Below are 11,782 nucleotides of genomic sequence, written 5' to 3'. Positions count from 1 at the left end.
CAGGTTCGCTGCACCTCCCCAGAGTCTCCCTATCCCTGACGGCTGGGGGGGCAGGGGACTGTGGGTAGGCGGCAAGGGGCAGGGCTGGGGGGAGGTCTTTTGGTAGGAGTAAGGGGCACTAGCAGGGCCAGTGGGGTGTGGGGAAGGGGGAATGATGGGCACCAGCAGGGCTGGGGGGCTGGGGGAGAGCGAGGGGCATCAGCAAGGCTGGACAGCTGTAGCTTGGTAGTAAGGGGCCTGGACATGTGTTCTGTGAGCTAAAGGGGCAGAGAGAGCCCTGATTTTCCAAGATAAAAAGCCCAAAATTATATACCAAAATTTATAGGTATTTAGAATCTATTTTATTAGAGTGATTGAGGCATTGGCAGGCTTTCAAATTGCTTTAAAATTGTAAATATATCAAGAAAACATTGTGTTCAACTGATACCTATATATATATAGTGGCCTTTCATTTTAATCACAGATTTGGGGGTTTTAAATCAGAGAATTTGTGATTTGTTTATCAGAGAAAACCAGGATCCCTGGGCATGACACGTGGGATGTCCAAATATAACCGTTCAGGAAAGTTTCAAACTATCAAAAGGAAATTATTTTTCACACAGTGTATAATTAAGGTGCGGAACTCATTGCCACCAGATGTTGTGGAAGCTGACAATTTAGCCAAATTCAAAAAAGGCATTGGACCAATTCTTGGAGGAAAGGAGCATCAGTAGCTATTGAGCATGGAAGTTAGGGATACAGCCTTTGAATCGGAACCTACTAGACCTTAAAGGCAGGAGGCTGCAAGTGAGAGAGGAACCATGAAAAAAATCCTTGCCATAACCCGTTCACTCTCCCTTTCAGCATCACTCTCTGCCACTGGGCAAGATGGATCTGTGGTCTGACTCAGTAAATGACAATTATGTTCTCAAAGCTGTGCACAGCTGAGATCAGCTGTGCCACCATTGTAGCCAGATGGGACCAGATTCTTGTACAGGGCCAAAATTTGTAAATGTTCCACATACTACATAACAACTGGGACCAGGTTCATCAAATGACTCTATTTCCATTCAGACACACTGAATAATATTTGTAAAACTATCTAAATGTTTTAGGAGATTACGGCCCATTTTCAAAAATGACACGGGCAGTTCAGACTGGTGGCTTGGGTTGGGACTGTGAGGGGAGGTATTTGAAGGTCCCAGTAGTGCCCTAGGGGCATGTACTGGTCTGGAGCCATGTCGGGGCAGGTTTAAGGCATTCTGAGGAAGTAGCAAGCCCAGAACAGGGCAGCGACAGTGTGCCATTTATATAGCTATGTAAATAAGAGCTCAAGTCTTGAAGAGACAGATCATAAGTATTGATGGACACACAAACATAAGCATAGAAAGTCCTAATGGACCCTGCAGGGAGACTAATATCTGTAAGCATGAAATTGCCTTTGGCAGCTAAATTTGACTGGCACATCTGAACTTGAATGTTGGTATTTTTTTTAAATCTTCCTGGAAGTCTGCCTATTAAACCCATTGCCTGAAAAAAATATTAAATGTGTATGTAGGGATGGGAGAAAAACATGTCAAACTATTCCACACAATGGTTTTAAATTTTCGTAGCAGCCATCAGAAGAGCTGCTTTGTATAATATTTTACTGCAAACAATGAACAGCATTAGCAGCATCTCTGTCTTGGTATATCATGAAGCACAGCAAAAGCCGTCAATGCCTTTTAAACATTTTTCTGTTACAACATTCAAAGTACTGTAAAATGATCAAAGAGCAGGAAGCATATGATGCCTTCCTACACAACAAAGCTGATGGGAATTTCAGGCTCACTGATGTTAGTGTTGTTTTTTATTCACTTCCTGATCCAATACACAGTTTGGCTTTTATATTAATGTTCAGGATATGAGTTCAGTGCAGTTTTAAAAAGTTTTTGCTGGTTGATCCACTGCAGAAAAAAGGATCATGATATCCAGATCCAGTGTACTACAGTCCTGGACCAGCCAGAGCAGGCCCCACAGTCACTGAATCCAGCACACAAGGAGTTGGGTAATGGATTAATGGCTGCTGTATTGTGAGCCAATGTTTGAAACCAACCCATGAACAATTTGTGCAAGAACAGTGCAAACACTTCAGTTTTCACACAACATTGCTGTGAGACAGGCAATGCTTACTAAACCCTATGTTAAGGAAGGAGAAACTGAGGCAAGAAATTGAAGTTACTTCCCCAATGTACAGAGCCAGAAAGAGAAACTCAAGGGGTCCCTAGTACTCAGTGCAGTGTGAGGGAGAGAAGTAATTTGGTAATCTGTAGGAGCTGTTCAACCTGTTCTCTTCCCATTGCAGCCTTCCAACCCTCTCGAGTGGCTGTGGAGGACCAGGGCTCTTTGAACTCCACACCAGAAATGGGCAATTATTTGGCTGGAGGGCTGCTTACTGAATTTTGGCAAGCTGTTGAGGGCCGCATGTGTACCCCACTCCCTGGTCACCATCTTGTGACCAGAAGTTCAGCCCCCTAGCCCCCGACCTTTGCCACCAGAAGTCCCTCCCCTTGTCCCCAGAAGTACTCCTTTCAGCAGGGGGTTTTGCCATCTCGGAACCAGAAAAATATCAAATTATATTCTAAAAATCAAACACCTACAACGTTCATTAATTTGATTTCAAAAAATATATTTGTCCTGATTTATATGTTTTACTCTTATAAATTGTGGGAGGGGACATGGGGGGGTGTGTCTGTTGGGGTTTTGTGGGGGGTGGATAGATGTGGGGGGGTATGGGTGTGGGGTAAGGGAGCATATGGGGGGGTGTGGATATATGGGGAGTGGATAGGTATGAGATTTGTGGGGGGCATGGGGATCTGCATGTATGGCAGTGCAAGGGGGGTGTGGGTGCATGTGTATGGTGGGGTGTACGTGTGGGACTCACCCTATGAACACACACACACACACATACTCTATCCTTCCCCCACTGCACATACACATACTCTCTGTCCCTTCCTCCCTCACTGCGCACACACACACACATACACGCAAAGTCTCCCTCCCTCCCTCATTGCATGGATGCATGGCACACCTCCCCCACAGCTCCTGACCCCAGGGTACTAGCATAGTACTCCCATGGTCTGGCGATGCAGCTGGGAGCCACATGGTGCAAAAGCAGGCAGCAGGCGGGCACAGAAGCAGCAAAAGCAGAACCAGGCAGGGGGGAGTGGCAGTGAGCAGGCATGTGGGAATGTGGGGCTTGCGCTGCTGTCCCAGGGCCAGCAGGGCCCAGAGTGGGACAGCAGGAGCATGGGGCCCAGGCTGGCAGGGGCTCTGGAGCCAGGCTGGCTCCCCCTTCTCTGTGCTGGCACAGCCTGGCCTGGCTCCATAAAGGCTCTGCCATCCTGTGCTCCTGCTGCCCCACCCTGTGCCACCACCAGTGCTGGCCCCAGGACACCAGCACGGGGCCCATATATGCTCCCATTCACCCCCACCTGCTGCTGCTTTCTCTGCTTTCCTGCCTGCCGCTGTGGTGCTCCGGCCCCACATGGTTCCTGGCTGCATTGCTGGACCATGGGACTCAGCAGGACCCAGCCCCCCCTGAGGACTGGGGCAATCACCCATGGTCCTCCCCTCCCCTTATCTGAATTTCCCTCTCTGGTGCAGGGAGGTGGGAACAGCCCCAGGGTCCCAGGCCAGAAGCCTCTGCTCGGCATGAACATCTAGTTGGGGCTGAGGGGGCAGAGCCTGGGCGAGCCTTGCTGTTGGGTCCTGCTGCTGGCTTCTCCTGGGTCATACTGCACCTGACTCCTATAATCTTTGACAGGCAGCCAGGATCAGATAAATACTAATTTTCTAAATTTTTTAGGGGCCCTGCAGGTGGGATAGACTGGCCTCATGGCCTGGATAGAATTGCCTGTCTGTGCTCCACACACAGTCACATTATCAGCTCTCATCTTCAGAGAGCAGAGATCAACTGAGAAGTAAACACATCTAGAATGGCCTTTCCAGTATCATATTATTTAGCTATATGTACAGACTGGCTTCTGTGCTCAAATTTTGCCATGGGTCAGGGACTATATTAAATCAAATAATGATATTAAAAAAACGGTTTTTATTATTTAAGGTTTATATGTTTCAAAGAAGTGATATTATTCTGCACATCTTGCTGAGTCCAAAGAGGTGCACTTTGAATGAAGATCATGACTTTTGGTCCCATTCATCAATTGATTCTTTCCACAAATAAAATTGCATTAACTTGCATTAATGAGGTCAAATACCTCTCTTTTTCTGATGACATCTGGGAATGCTCTTTTTCCACTCTGATATAAAAAACAAAAGTTCTCATAACAACATTTGTAAAGAATTTTGTTGTGTGCCCTACGAAAAGAGCTACATAAAATCAAATTGTACTATTAAACAGCTTTTCAAAGTTGAAACGACAAATGATAGGTTTCCATAAAAACTAAACTGTCTAATATTTCATAGGTGCTAATACTTTGACACTACCACTACTCCCCAAAATAGTAATAAAAGTATTCCATGTAATGAGAAATGCAGTTTTTACTTTTGGCAATTGAAATATTTAAATTCTAATTTTGCTTTCAACTAACCCACTTTGACCAAGGACATTATAGACAATTTCTCTCAACAAAGCAAATTCCAAAGTGATTACAGTGAAATGAATAAAATCATCCGAAACAACAGAGACAATTACTCAAGACAGTGGAAAACAGCAGGAGAAAGATATTTTGATGTTGACCAAAGTACAGCTAATTCATATTATTATTACTGTTACATGCAAATAGTAATAAAGCATATAAGATACGAGATACAGCATCTCAAACTGAAGCAATAAATTGGGCATGCAATTATATGCATTTTCTACTACTAGCACCTAGGGACCAAGTAGTTCTGATCCCAAGATACCCCTACAACAAAACATACTCTTTGAGTTTTGCACTATGCAGCCTGTTGAGAATTCCCATGCAGTAAGATCACTATGCATACGATTTGCCAGTTAGTAGCCCTACCTCTTTTTTAAAGTGTGTGTCCTAAGTGCAGTACTTTCTTCTGGAACAGAGCTCCTCCCTGGAAGGTCCCAGGGCTGCTGACTTCAATAAGCAAAAATGCATATTATTTATTTATTACTCTTGCCAATCCAGTAAACCCAACACATACAAGGCGTGTCCACCCACATCAGGAGATACAAGACAGCACTGCTGTTGAGAGCATGCCCCGCCTGCTCCACACTTGCTACATTCTACAAAAATGTCACATTGCATCTTTGTGGTATGCACCCAGGGCACACCCAGTACTGGTCTCAGCTTCTAGTCCAAGTCATGTTCATGAGAGTAGAAGCTGTGGCGGGCCAGTAGGGGGCACTCCTGCATTGAGTCACCCACCTCACTGTGCCCGACCACCTTCCAGGCTCCAAGTGCCTCCCTGGGGGCACCTCACATCTGGCCAACCCCCTTCCTGGAGCACATCCGCTAGCCTGGGGTTCCACTGCCACCACCCAGGGCTCTGGACTGATTCTGGCTCTGCACACCCTGGGAAACACAGGCCTAGTAGCCCTCAAGGGTACTTGATTCACTTCAAGAAGTTGGGATGCTTCCCTCAGTCAGAAGCACAAGTAGTGGTGTCCCTTAGTCAGCTGAACCAAGGGGACCCCAAGGCATAATCTAGACCCACTCCCAATAAGTCTCCCATGCTAGGTACAAAGGAGAACTTTATTGGTTACAAGGGGTAGGGTTGGAATAGGGGACAGGGTAGAGCAATATCAGAGAAATCCCACAGAGCAAACTCCCATGGCTGGGTAGCCTTTGATCTCGCATCTGAGTTACTGCAAGCTACATATCAAGTTAGATCTCAGTCAGCTTACTCACAAATATCATCCAGAGGTAGATGGAGATTCCCTCTGGAGGCAGGCAGCTCCTTGATCATGAGTTTTGAGAGAGAGATCAAGTTTCAGACAGTTCAGCTCTTCTCCCTCTCTGAGTCTCCCTCATGGCTGCTGCCCCCTCCTCCTGAGCAGTCCTTAACTTATATAGCCCTTATGACCCCATTTACCTGGGCCAATGGAGGCCAGCACCTGTTGGAAATGCATCACTAGTTGCTGGGCAGACTGGCAGTTCCTAGCTCCCCAGGGAGCAAGCCCCTCACCCAGGTGTGTGATGCCAGTCACATAGGCAGAGGGAGCAGGTTTCCCCCCTCCCTCAGGAATGTATCCAGCTCAGGTTACCTAAAGTGATAGGGTAAGGTGTGTATCCTCTGCTGGGCCCATCCTAACCAAATTGTCACAGAGCAGAGTTTTTGGGGGAGAAACAAAGGTGGCCTTCTGCCACAGAAGCTACATGACATTTTTGGGCATAAGGTGAGTGTGGGACAGGACATGTTTCCACAGTAGTGCTTCTTACCAGTGGCCAGTCCACTATGGATGTGACTCCGATAATGAACTTGAATCAATAGAATAACTACTTTGGGTTTGGTGGACTTTTGCTCCAGCCCTACACCTTCCATGAGCAAAGTGTACGACTTAATCAGTTACACACTTCCACAAAACCACCAAAGAAAACAGTGGACACCAGTATCAACTGATGGTTCAATCTGAGCAGCTGAATCAGCATCACAGCAAATGGAAAAGAAACCAGCTTGGCTCTCAAAGCAGAGCCAGGTTAATGGGACAATGCTTGTAGTTGGGAGAGAAAAAAATTCTCCTCAGAAATTTACAGTGCACACATGTAGACCTCAGGTTGGGGAGGACCAGGTTAGAGAGCTTCTGGAGGGGCTGGACGCGTTCAAGTCAGCGGGTCCGGATGCTCTCCACCCCAGGGTGCTGAGGGAGCTAGCTGGGGTTATTGCAGGGCCCCTGGCACGGCTCTACGAGCGATCGTGGTGCTTGGGCCAGGTGCCAGACGATTGGAAGGTAGCTAATGTGGTTCCCCATCTTCAAGAAAGGGAAAAGGGAGGACCCGGGCAACTATAGGCCCGTCAGTCTTACCTCAATCCTGGGGAAACTCTTTGAGAAGATCATCAAGGAGCACATTTGTGATGGGCCGGCATCCGAGATGATGCTCAGGGGCAATCAGCATGGATTTATTAGGGGGAGATCATGTCAGACCAACCTGATTGCCTTTTATGATCAGGTCACAAAGGCCATGGACGCAGGTGTCGCGGTGGATGTAGTCTTTCTGGACTTCAGCAAGGCCTTTGACACCGTCTCTCACCCCATCCTAATTAATAAACTAGGCGACTGTGGCATAGATGCCTACACAGTCAGATGGATTGCAGATTGGCTGAAGGGTCGCACTCAGAGGGTGGTGGTGGATGGATCATACTCGACTTGGGGGGAGGTGGGTAGTGGAGTCCCCCAGGGCTCGGTCCTGGGGCCTGCGCTGTTCAATTTCTTCATCAGCGATCTTGATGTTGGGGTGGAAAGCAACCTGTTTAAATTCGCTGATGACACCAAAATTTGGGGGGAGGTGAGCACGCTAGCAGGGAGAGAGAGATTGCAGAAGGATCTGGATAGGTTACAGGGGTGGGCAAACAGGAACAGGATGTGTTTCAATACGGACAAGTGCAGGGTGCTGCACTTGGGTAGTAGGAACCAGCAGCACACTTATACGATGGGGAACTCCCTACTTGAGAGCACGGAGGCGGAAAGGGATCTTGGTGTCATTATTGACTCCAAGATGAACATGGGCCGACAATGCGAGGTCATGGTTGGCAGGGCTAACCGGACCTTGTCGTGCATCCACAGGTGCATCTCGAGTAGAGCCAGGGAGGTGATCCTCCCCCTCTATGCGACGCTGGTCAGGCCGCAGCTGGAGTATTGTGTCCAGTTCTGTGCGCCCCATTTCAGGAGGGATGTGGACAACATGGAGAGGGTCCAGAGGAGGGCCACCCGCATGATCCGGGGACAACAGGGCAGACCCTACAGTGAGAGACTGCGGGACCTGAACCTATTCAGCCTCCACAAGAGAAGGCTGAGGGGGGACCTGGTGACCGTCTATAAACTCACTAGGGGGAACCAGAAGGGTTTGGGGGAGACGCTGTTTCCCCTAGCCCCCGCTGGCATAACAAGGAGTAATGGGCACAAGTTGATGGAGAGGAGGTACAGATTGGACATCCGAAAAAACTACTTCACAGTTAGGGCGGCTAGGAGCTGGAACCAACTTCCAAGGGAGGTGGTGCTGGCCCCTACCCTGGGGATCTTTAAGAAGAGGCTGGATACCTACCTGGCTGGACTCATTTGAGTCCTGTTTTTTGTTTTTAGGGTTCTTTTGTTGTTCTCCCGCCCTGGCGGGGGGTTGGGCTAGAAGATCTATTTGGTCCCTTCCGACCCTAAAACTATGAAACTATGAAACTATGTACACACACACACATGCATGCACATCCCTCCTCCGAGGTACCTCCTGGCTGGGCACACATGCTATAAGTATATGTTTATAGGGGCCAAGACAGCACCATTTTTACAAATGCCATCCCCACTAGCTCCTGGACTACAAGCAATGTGTAGTGTTGTGGGTGGACTCACGAACTTTGCTTGGAAGAAGAGCTAACTGGTCTGTGTGCAGCACCTTGTAAATGCAGCAACACAACTTCCAGTTCAGGAAGTGATTGGCCCCCTGGGATAGGGACAGACACTACACATAAACCAGTTTAAATGATCAGAAATTGGTTTAAACCTGTAACAGAACAGATGTTCAGTGCACGTAAACCAGTTTGAAAATAGCTGTAACTGGTTTGAGATAAACCTGGTTGAATGCAGTATCAGACCTAACTGATTTGGGTCAAGCTGGTTTATGTGGCAATGTCTGTCCCAGACCACTTGCTGGTTTAAGTTAAACCAGAGTCCCTCAGCATCTCGACATGCTCTCTAGGCTCTCTGCTCCAGCCCAATAGGGCTGGCCCTGCCCCTCTGCTCCTTGGCTGGAGCTCTGGCAGAGACTGTAGGCATGTGCCTGCCTTCCTCCTGCTAACACCTCCCCCCAGCCTCAAGCTGCTCAACCCTCGGGGGCTGAGCAGCTTGAGGCTGTTCAAGTTAGCCCCAGCTCTAGGCCGGGTAACTGGAGCCCCGCAGCGTGGCTCATCATTAAACTAAAAAAGCCCCGGTGCCCAGAGCAGGGCCCAGGAAGGGGAAAGACCCCTGGTGTGAGGCTGGGGAACCAGAGTCAGTGATGGCTCGACTCCTATAGGAGTGCCCTGCATGCCCAACGCAGGGTACAGGGCCCAGAGTGAAGGGCCCTCAACTCAAGGCCAACAGCTCCAGGAGGCCTGAGATGGTGTGAGGAACCAGAGGCCAGATCAACAGCCCCCAGAGGATGGACCATGAGTTACTGGGAACCTGGGTCCCACAGAGGAGGCGCCCCCGAGCAAGGGACCCTGGGAGGAGTGGGCAAGGGGGAAGGCCCCACACACCCTCCGCTCTCCAGGGTCGGAGGGGAGGAGACCCCAAATATACACTGGGGAGGGTTCTGTGGAACCCCCCAGGGGGCCTAGGGGAGAAGACCCTATCCCATTTGGGGGACCAAGTGCTTGGAACCCAGATAAGGTGCATCTAATATCTGCTATAGTTGTTTCCGATTTGGTATCTACAGTAAAAGGTCTGTTAACTGGCACCTTGCAAGCTGGCATACTCTATTAACCGGCATGCCGGCTTGTAAGGTAAAGTGAAACTGGAAGTGCCCACCATGGCACTTCTGGTTTCTCTGAGCCCCCAAGGCCTGGGGCATAGCAGGCTGCACGGTGCCCGCCTCCCTGTCCCATGGGGCCTGCAGGGCCCATGGGAGGGGAAGCAATACCGTGGGAGGGGCAATGACACCCTAGATGTGGTAGGAGAAGTGGTGGCCCAAACAGGCAAGGACACTTTGTTATCCGGCATCTCCCATTCCCCGGGGGATGCTGGATAACAGAGCTTTTACTGTATTGTTATTGTTGGTGTTATAAATAGCTGGGTGTATTAATTCTGTATAATGGACTCTGTGAGGATGTCTTTATTAGCTAATCCATTTGTGGTATAAACCTTGCTGGATCGACTGTCCTGGGATCCACCCCTCTTCTGGGCCTGAGGCATGGGTACTTACCTAAATGCCCTCCCTAGGGCAGACTTCCTCTTGCTAACAGACCTTTATATGTATATTTGTATCTATAACTGTACTTGTATCTATCTTAAAGAGTTTTATATATAAATGTTGGTAACTCAATAAATTGTATATAGTTAAGAACTTTGAGCCTGGGCTAACTCTATAGAGGAAAGAGAGATCCACCTGAAATTCCAGCATCCCAATCACAGCACTCTCTCCTGCCTACCCATCCCACCCAACTGAGAATAGGACACACCCCTGGGTATACCCAGATTACACTGGCTACGGTCCATGATGTGGGAGACAGGACAAAGGCAGACAGGATAGTGTTGGCTTAGGGCTTTTGGGAGCTAATCAACAGGTAGCTGGTAATGTCCCTCTATTTCTTCCATGGAAAAAGTTGTTTAAGAAGAGCTTGAACTAATGAGAGAAACTTTTGTTTTGTTTGATGGGCTGATAAATGCTAACAACTCCATGAGTAACTCCCTGCTGTGTACCTCAACGCTCTTTTATCAACAGCAAGGGGGCGGGGGGAACCCCTCCCTAATCAGAGCGTCCTGTCAGGGTCTGGCCACACCCCTCTCAGCTCAGCACTGTGGAATAGAAGGGAGGGCTGCTCTAGCACCCCCTGGATTCTAGCCTGAGCCACTACAGGCATGTACTACCATTTCCTTAGTCCACAGGGGATGTCTGTATGGTTACAAACTGGTTCAGCCTAGCCAGGTTACACTAACCTGCAAAGATTGAATTAATTCAGACTCAGGCTTTTTGAATGCCTGTCCCTAGCCCTGGTGGCCTTGCCACTTGTATAGCCTGCAGTCCAGCTCTGCTGTTATTTCCAAACTGAGTGTGCCTAACCTAGAAGCAACAAAACCCTTAAGCAGGGAGCACCACAGTGGCATTTCTGCAATGGCATTTTTTCAGAACAGACCCATGCGCTATATTCATTTCTTTACTGATTTTCTCTCTGATAAATACTGATGTTGGTCCCAAAGGTTCTTATAGAACAGAAGCCACAATGGTTTTAGGTTTGTTTGCTTCCTGCTACGGTGCACTGCCCTACAGCTGATCAGAGACAGGCTTATGAGCCATCCTTCAACCAATGTTGCAGCTGCTGCCCTCTTGCTTAACAAGCAGCTGCTCCACATCTGCCAGGTTCCTGCAATGAACAGGTTTGGGGGTTTTATTGAAAGAGATACTTAAAATATAGATTTTAAAGAACTGTGTACCTGGTTTGTGTAAATCAATTTAATTTAAGGCCAAAACTATACTTGGCAGTGCCCTTTTGGGGGAAAAAAAAGATAACAGAACCTTTCCATTCCAATGCCATTTACTAAGATGCAACAGTCACATTGTCTGGAAATAGCAGCCAGATGAAACTTGTTAGAAGACTAAGTTTCAATTACAGCTGACATTTTGAAAATACTCTGTAATACAAAAGCCATTTGTATCCCAGAACCCAAAGAGTCACTGCACATCACCTGATTCTGGGTTTCAGTTGTTCAAAGGGATCATCTCAGGCTAGTGCTATCTAGGAGATATGGCCACTGACATTTCTGTGCTCTAACAACTATGGGATTCTGTGACACTGATGTCAAATATGGAGAACAATCATACACTGTTCCAACTGGTGTGCAGGAGTGGGAAGTGTTTTACCACAGGACAGCATTGATGGTACTGTGATTTCAAAGGTGTTATTTGCACTGTGAGAACTAGTTGCAGGGGGGCAATATTTA

The sequence above is a fragment of the Alligator sinensis genome, unplaced genomic scaffold (assembly GCF_000455745.1).
Source record: "Alligator sinensis unplaced genomic scaffold, ASM45574v1 scaffold678_1, whole genome shotgun sequence".
In the NCBI taxonomy this organism is placed as follows: domain Eukaryota; kingdom Metazoa; phylum Chordata; order Crocodylia; family Alligatoridae; genus Alligator; species Alligator sinensis.
Note: the sequence above shows the minus strand (reverse complement) of the source record.